This window comes from Lutra lutra, chromosome 16 (genome assembly GCF_902655055.1).
Source record: "Lutra lutra chromosome 16, mLutLut1.2, whole genome shotgun sequence".
In the NCBI taxonomy this organism is placed as follows: Eukaryota; Metazoa; Chordata; class Mammalia; order Carnivora; family Mustelidae; genus Lutra; species Lutra lutra.
In genome coordinates this window covers 14955393-14962224 of record NC_062293.1, presented here as the reverse complement: position 1 = coordinate 14962224, position 6832 = coordinate 14955393, and the positions used below count along the sequence as shown (strand labels likewise).

The following is a 6832-nucleotide window of genomic DNA, read 5'->3' as shown; positions in this document are numbered from 1 at the left end:
TGCTCCGGAAGCTAAAAGTGGCCATGCTCTGTGAGACCACGTGGCCAGAGGCATGCGGAGAAATGTTGCCTAGGTCGTATTTGCAAAGGACCAGAGTTTAGGGAGTCCACAATTTTATGTATATGTGGCTTCCGCCCAAGCCCCTTTCTTGGGATTTCTAGGCGGCTGTCATTGCTATGCTTTCTTCACCCCCTAGGCCAACCTCCTGGGCTACGAGCACGCCCCAACAGCAGTGTCCGCGGAGTGAGTGGTCTGTGAGGCGTTATGGAGCTTTAAGGTCCGGAGCCCGAGGCACCTTCCGGGAGCCGTAGCCCCAGGCCCCGCCCTTCGGCCCGCGCTCTCCGCACTGCGCATGTCAGCTTTGCGTTCCCCTCCCCCCCGGTCAGCAACGGGCCGAGAAGCGGCGGCGGCGGCGGCGAAGGGGGCGGAGAGGAAGGAGCGCGGCGGACGCGGCCTGGACCGCGCGTACTCTGGCGGTGGGATTCTCTCCGCGTCGGCGGTGGTATCAGCTGCCGCTGCAGCGACAGCGGCAGGTCTGTGCGACGTGGGCCTGGGCTCGGGGTCGCTACCCCTTGGGGCCAATGGAGGCAACTGCGGGGCCTAGCGAGGACCTGGGAACCTCGGCCTCGCTTAACAAAAGAACCTGCGGAGCCTCGGGGCACGGGCGGCGCAGGGGGCCGGGAGGGGTGGGTGTGCGAGGCAGAGGCCTCCAAGGGTCCTACCCAACCTTGTCGCCCTCCCACGACTCCCGCTTCTCCCATAACTCTCATTGTGGCCCAGTTGGCGGCTTTCCGGAGGCGGCGCCTACCCGCCCTCCTATGAAAGAGATTTGCAGGGTGCCGGGCTCCGAGTAGGGATATCCACAAGGAGGGTTCTGGCCGAAGTCGGCAGCATTTGGCAGATGCAAGCCTCCAAATCAGGGGACCCGGTAGGTAAAAGTTGCCAGATCGAAAGACGGTATAAACGTAGTCAGTGATCTTTGTGCAACCTTGAGTACATCACTATTGTCGCACAAACTTTTTTTGCGGCCTATTTAAGAGCCTATCTGATGCGGGTAAATAATTTATATGGAGTTGCAAGCATACGCACCAGTAATATAAGGAGGAACTGTTGTGCTAGCTGAGAGTTTTGGGGAATTACAGCTTTCCACATCACCTTAGTGAAGCATTCCCTCCTTATTCCTCACTCCTTTAGGTGGTCATTCAATTTCCTTTGGCTGTATATTTTATTTTGTAAATGATGTTTCTGTGTGTATTCTCCATACGCGCACCCTAGAGCTTCTAAAAGGCAGAGTTTATGTCTTAATCTGCTCTAACTTTGCAGAAGCCAAGCCCAGTTCTGGCACATAGGAGGTGAGCAATATGTATTTTATACAAAAATTAACTTTAAGATTTTCAGCGATGGGGAAAAAAAAAAAAAGGATGTTGTATTTTCTTTTACCTAGAAGGGGCATTATATGGTCTGATCTACAGTTCATTCGAGGAATTTTTTTGTCGAGGTCTGCTGGGTGCCTGTTCCCCAGCACCATTCTATGTCTGTAACCCCTGCCCTTCTGAAACTTATTTCTTTTTGGGGAAAGAGAGATAATAAATTATACTGTATGTGAGCAGGTGATTACTGACTTAGGTTTAAAAAAAAAAAAAAGAGGGATGGGAAGGTATTGCATTTTGAAATAGGGCAGGCAGGATGGTATTTACAGACCAGCTGATATTTAAGCAGCCTAGAAGGGGATGAGGGAGTGAACCCACCAAGTATCAGGGGAAAGGAACAGTCCAGGCGGAGGGAACAGCAAGTGTAAAGACCTTGAAGAGGACAGTGGCTTGTTAAGAGGAATAGAAGAGCAGTGTGCTTTGGAGCATTGTGAGCAAAGGAGGAGTAGGAGATAAGGTCAGGGAAGACCTGGGGGCAGGAACACTAGAACAACCAGGAACTTTAAGGCTATTAGGAGGATTTCACTTTATCTCTGCGTGAGGCTTTTGAGCAGAGGAATGGGAAGATCTGACTGACGTTGTAATGATTTCTTGTAATTCATGGAGGAGTGCATTTGTTTTTATTTTAGATTTGTCAAATTCATAGAACCATCTTAGTTTCTTTAAGCTAACAGAGAGGAAAGAGATGCTTCCTAAATAAGGATAGCCAGAATTTACTTGTACTTGGCTTTAGAAGAAAATGAAGAAATTCTGCGGTTGTGTACAGATTCTCATTAAAGAGCTGCCCAGTGTGTCGCGTCTGAGATGTTCTCAAGGCAGATTATTAGATAGAATAGCTGTCACTATGACGGCTAATACGTATTGTGCACAAAGCGCTTCTATGTGCCAACTTTTGTTCTAAGTGTAATTTTGTAATTTCAGTTTTTCACACTCACCCTGTCAAGTAGGTGACATTCTTACCATCTCACTAGAGAAACCAAGTAACTTCCTGGGGTTCACATCAGGTTAGTGGCAAAGCTAGAGTTTGAACGTAGCCTCCCTTCGTAGTCTGTGATACATACTTAACTGTGCTGTTATGATTTTCTGCTAAATCATAGCATTTCAGTACCTAGAACCATACCGAGTGGGACTTTATGCTATCTCCTTGGCCAAGTTATAAATCTCCTTGGGACCCTTGCATATGGAATAAACAATGAGTACATACTGTGGAAAACAAAAGAGATTAAAAAAAAACAAGTAAGTCTGCTGCTTTACCTGTGAAACCTATAACTTAGAGTTGGAAAGAGGAAATTAGAACACAAATAGTAATGATTAAGTGTTGGGTGTTTTAAGACTAGAAAGGGAGTTTGAGAAATGAGCTACCACTTCTCCGGGGGATCATTCATGTCATAGTTCTAGGAGTTGGGCTTTCAAGGATAGGACTTTGGTAGATAAGTTAGAGTGAGAGATTGGTGGGAAAGGAATTCAGGTTATGGGAAGAGCGTTTACCAAAGTGCATGGTTTTCTTGAAACACCAATGCATGTGGGGAAACCCTGGGAGATAGGAATGGTGAAGTGTGTAGTGTTGGCACAGTGGAGAGTCTCATTCCAGCTTGATTGACCAAGTGGAGAACTATTGAACTGAAGGGAATGACAGAATGAGAAATGTGCAGCAGGAAGATTTGGGGCCAGGATCTGAAGGACCTGGAAGAAGGTTGGTGCTGAGCATACAAACGCTCACCACCCTTGGGTGTGACTTTCCCTACTTCCACAGTATTAACAAAACAAAAGAGGTGGAAATTTGTTTTCTCTTTTGCTACTTATGTTTGGCTGTTACTTCATTATTTTGTACTTTACCACTCAGAGTCACTTCTCATAGATGATGAAATATTTGCTGGTTTTAGATGCAGCCTCTAGAAGTGCATCACCATGACTTTCCCGATAAAACAGACATTCTTAGGGGTGTCTGGGTGGCTCAGTCAGTCAGGGATCTGCCTTTGGCTCAGGTCATGATCTCTGAGTCCAGTAGGAAGTCTGCCTCTCCCTGTTTCCCTCCTCCTCCCCACTCATGCTCGTGCATGCTTTGGCACTCGCGTGTGCTCTCTCAAAGATTTTATTTATTTGAGAGACAGCTCACATGAGGTGAGGGGCAGAGGGAGAAGCAGACACTCCACTGAGCAGGGAGCCGGATGGGGGGCTCCATCTGGGACTCTGGGATCATGACCTGAGCCAAAGGCAGATGCTTAACCAACTGAGCTACCCAGGTGCCCCGATAAATAAAATCTTTAAAAAGGGGGGGTATTCTTAAAACAGTAGAGTTGAGGGGGTGGAGTGTTACTTGTCAAATGTCAAATATCAAATATCAGTCACCTCAGAGAGGCCTTACTTGTATTCTTTGTCTCTGTAATAGCTTACCTCTTCTTGCTTGCCTTTTTCTGTTTTTGCTTTTGTTTTGGTAGCACTTTTAGTACCTGAAATTATGATTTGGTTTTTCTTTCTCCTGGACCAGGCTGAACTCTCTGAGGGCTGGGGCTGTGTCTGATTGTGTTACTCTATCCAAAGCGCCTAGAACAGTACCTGGCAAAATAGGCACTCAGTACAGTTTGAATCATTGGTCACTCTGGTAATGGTGTAGTGGCTGGAGAGCGGACTTGTTAGGAAATTACTGCTATAGTGGAAATGGAAGTGGGAAGGAGAGGTGCCTCTCATAGTGTTGACACCTAAGAAAGTAGTTAGCGAGCAGTATAAAACAACATTATTATTAAGACCAAACTTAGGTTGTTCGCTTTCTTTCTTTCTTTCTTTCTTTTTTCTTTTTTTAAAGATTTTATTTATTTATTTATTTGAGAGAGAAAGAACATGAGAGGGGAAAGGTCAGAGGGAGAAGCCGACACCCCGCTGAGCAAGGAGCCGGATGCGGGACTCGATCCTGGGATTCCAGGATCATGACCTGAGCCAAAGGCAGTTATTTAACCAGCTGAGCCACCCAGGTGCCCCAGGTTGTTCTCTTTAAAGTAGATGGTATCGAAATTTTGTTCATGCTTCTGTTACAAAGCTAATTCTCTTCAAATTAGAAATTTTAAAATGCAGTCTTTTAAAGAAGAAAGGTAGTTGAATTTTTACAAATATGTTTGCATCTCAGAGCAGACACTGAGGTCTAGACATCATTCTTCCCTCATAAAGTGGATGAAATAGCAGTGGGAAAACAGTGCAATGCTCTAATTCTTTAATTTTCTTTTTTTTTTTTGTTTTTAAAATAAATATACAAAAAAAAAATAAAATAAATATACAGAACTATTTTAAGTGTATAGTTCAGTGACATTGATTTTGTACACATTGTTGTGCTGCCATAACCACTGTAGCGTTCACAGAATTCTTTATCTTGTAAAACTGAACCTGTGTACCCATTAAATAATAACTCTCCATTCCTCTGCACCCCCAGGCCTTGACAACCCATTCTACTTTCTTTCTCTGAGTTTAACTGTTTTACCTCATGTAAGTGGAATTGTACGCTATTTGTCCTTTTTGACTGGTTTAATTCCTTAACATGATGCCCTCAAGTTTCATTCATATTGTAGCATGTGTCAGAATTTCCTTCCTTTTTTTTTTTTTTAAGATTTTATTTATTTATTTGACAGAGAGAGATCACAAGTAGACGGAGAGGCAGGCAGAGAGAGAGAGAGAGAGAGGGAAGCAGGCTTCTTGCTGAGCAGAGAGCCCGATGTGGGACTCGATCCCAGGACCCTGAGATCATGACCTGAGCCGAAGGCAGCGGCTTAACCCACTGAGCCACCCAGGCGCCCAGAATTTCCTTCCTTTTTAAGGCTAAATAATATTGTTGGTGTGTGTATGTGTATAATAGTTTACTTATCCATCATGGACACTTAGGTTGCTTCCATCTTTTGGCTGTTGTGAATAGCACTGCTGAGATCGTGGGTCAGCTCTCCCTGCTTTCAGTTCTTTCGGGTATATACCCAGATGTGGAATTGCTGGGTCCTATGGTAGGTCTTTTTCATTTCTTTTTTTGGGTCAGAGAAGACAAGTAGGGGGAATGGCAGTCAGAGGGAGAAGCAGGCTCTCTGTTGAGCTGGGAGCCGGGTGCAGAACTCAATCCCAGGACCTTGAGATCATGACCTGAGCTGAAGGCAGACGCCTAACTTACTGAGCCACCCAGGTGTCCCTCATATGGTAGTTCTGTGATTAATTTTTTGAAGACCCGCCATACTATACTGTTTTCCATAGTGGCCGAGCCATTTTAAATTCCCACCAGCATTATACAGGGTTCCAGGTTCTCCACATCCTTGGCAACATTTGTTTTTTTCTGTTGTGTTGTTTTTTTGTTCGTTTTTGGTTTTTTTAGTAGTCATCCTAATGAGCGAGGAGGTGTAGTTTTCGTTTACATTTCCCTAATGATTAGTGATGTCCAGCATCTTTTCATATGCTTATTGGCCATTTATATATCTTTGGAGAAATGTCTGTTCAGGTACTTTGCCTATTTTTAAATGGATCATTTGAGATTTTTTGGTTGGTTGGTATTTTTCAGGAAGTCTGTGAACTTCACCTGGGTGTGGAAGCCATGCAGTGATCCTATAGGCACTGAAGTTAGTGGGTGTTTTCGTCTTTTCTTGTCAATATGAGAAGTGTTTGTGGAGGCAGAGGTAAATTTCAGAGCTGTTTGATAGGAGTTTGCCAGCTTGGTAGGAAGGGTGTAGCAGGCATATTATTATTATCTAAGAGAAGGCTTAGAAGCATGCACATGTGCTAAGACCAACTAAAGGGAGCTTTGAGAAGACCCACAAATAGCAGGAATATAGCTAATTTTTTAATATGCTCACTATATTTATTTTTTGATAAACTGTTTACTGGATGTCTCTTCTCCAAACAATGATTGCTTAGAGAATGCAAATTAATTTTAATAGCCTAAAGAGAGAAGGGAGGGGTCATCCTTATTATTATTTTTTTATTTTTTATTTTTTTTATTTTTAAAGTTTTTTTTTTTTTTAAAGATTTTATTTATTTATTTGACAGAGAGATCACAAGCAGACAGAGAGGCAGGCAGAGAGAGAGAGAGAGAGAGAGAGGGTAGCAGGCTTCTTGCTGAGCAGAGAGCCCGATGCGGGACTCGATCCCAGGACCCCGAGATCATGACCTGAGCCGAAGGCAGCAGCTTAACCCACTGAGCCACCCAGGCGCCCATATTTTTTATTTTTTTTTAAACATATAACCATAGGGACGCCTGGGTGGCTCAGTGGGTTAAGCTGCTGCCTTTGGCTCAGGTCATGATCTCAGGGTCCTGGGATTGAGTCCAGCATCGGGCTCCTTGCTCAGCAAGGAGCCTGCTTCTCTTGTTGCCTCTGCCTGCTTGTGTGTACTCTCTCTCTCACTGACAAATAAATGAATAAAAATCTTCTGAACATACAATC

General features: G+C 44.5%; 1 protein-coding gene across 1 annotated transcript in view; it reads left to right on the top strand.

Annotated features, from left to right (window-relative positions):
• The first annotated feature begins 54 nt into the window (after window positions 1-54).
• DDX42 (DEAD-box helicase 42) overlaps window positions 55-6832 on the top strand; it is a 41200-nt gene continuing 34422 nt past the window's right edge. Inside the window, exon 1 of the mRNA XM_047707779.1 lies at window positions 55-533. The gene's annotated coding sequence lies outside the window, so the exon portion shown is untranslated. The remainder of the gene's footprint in view (window positions 534-6832) is intronic.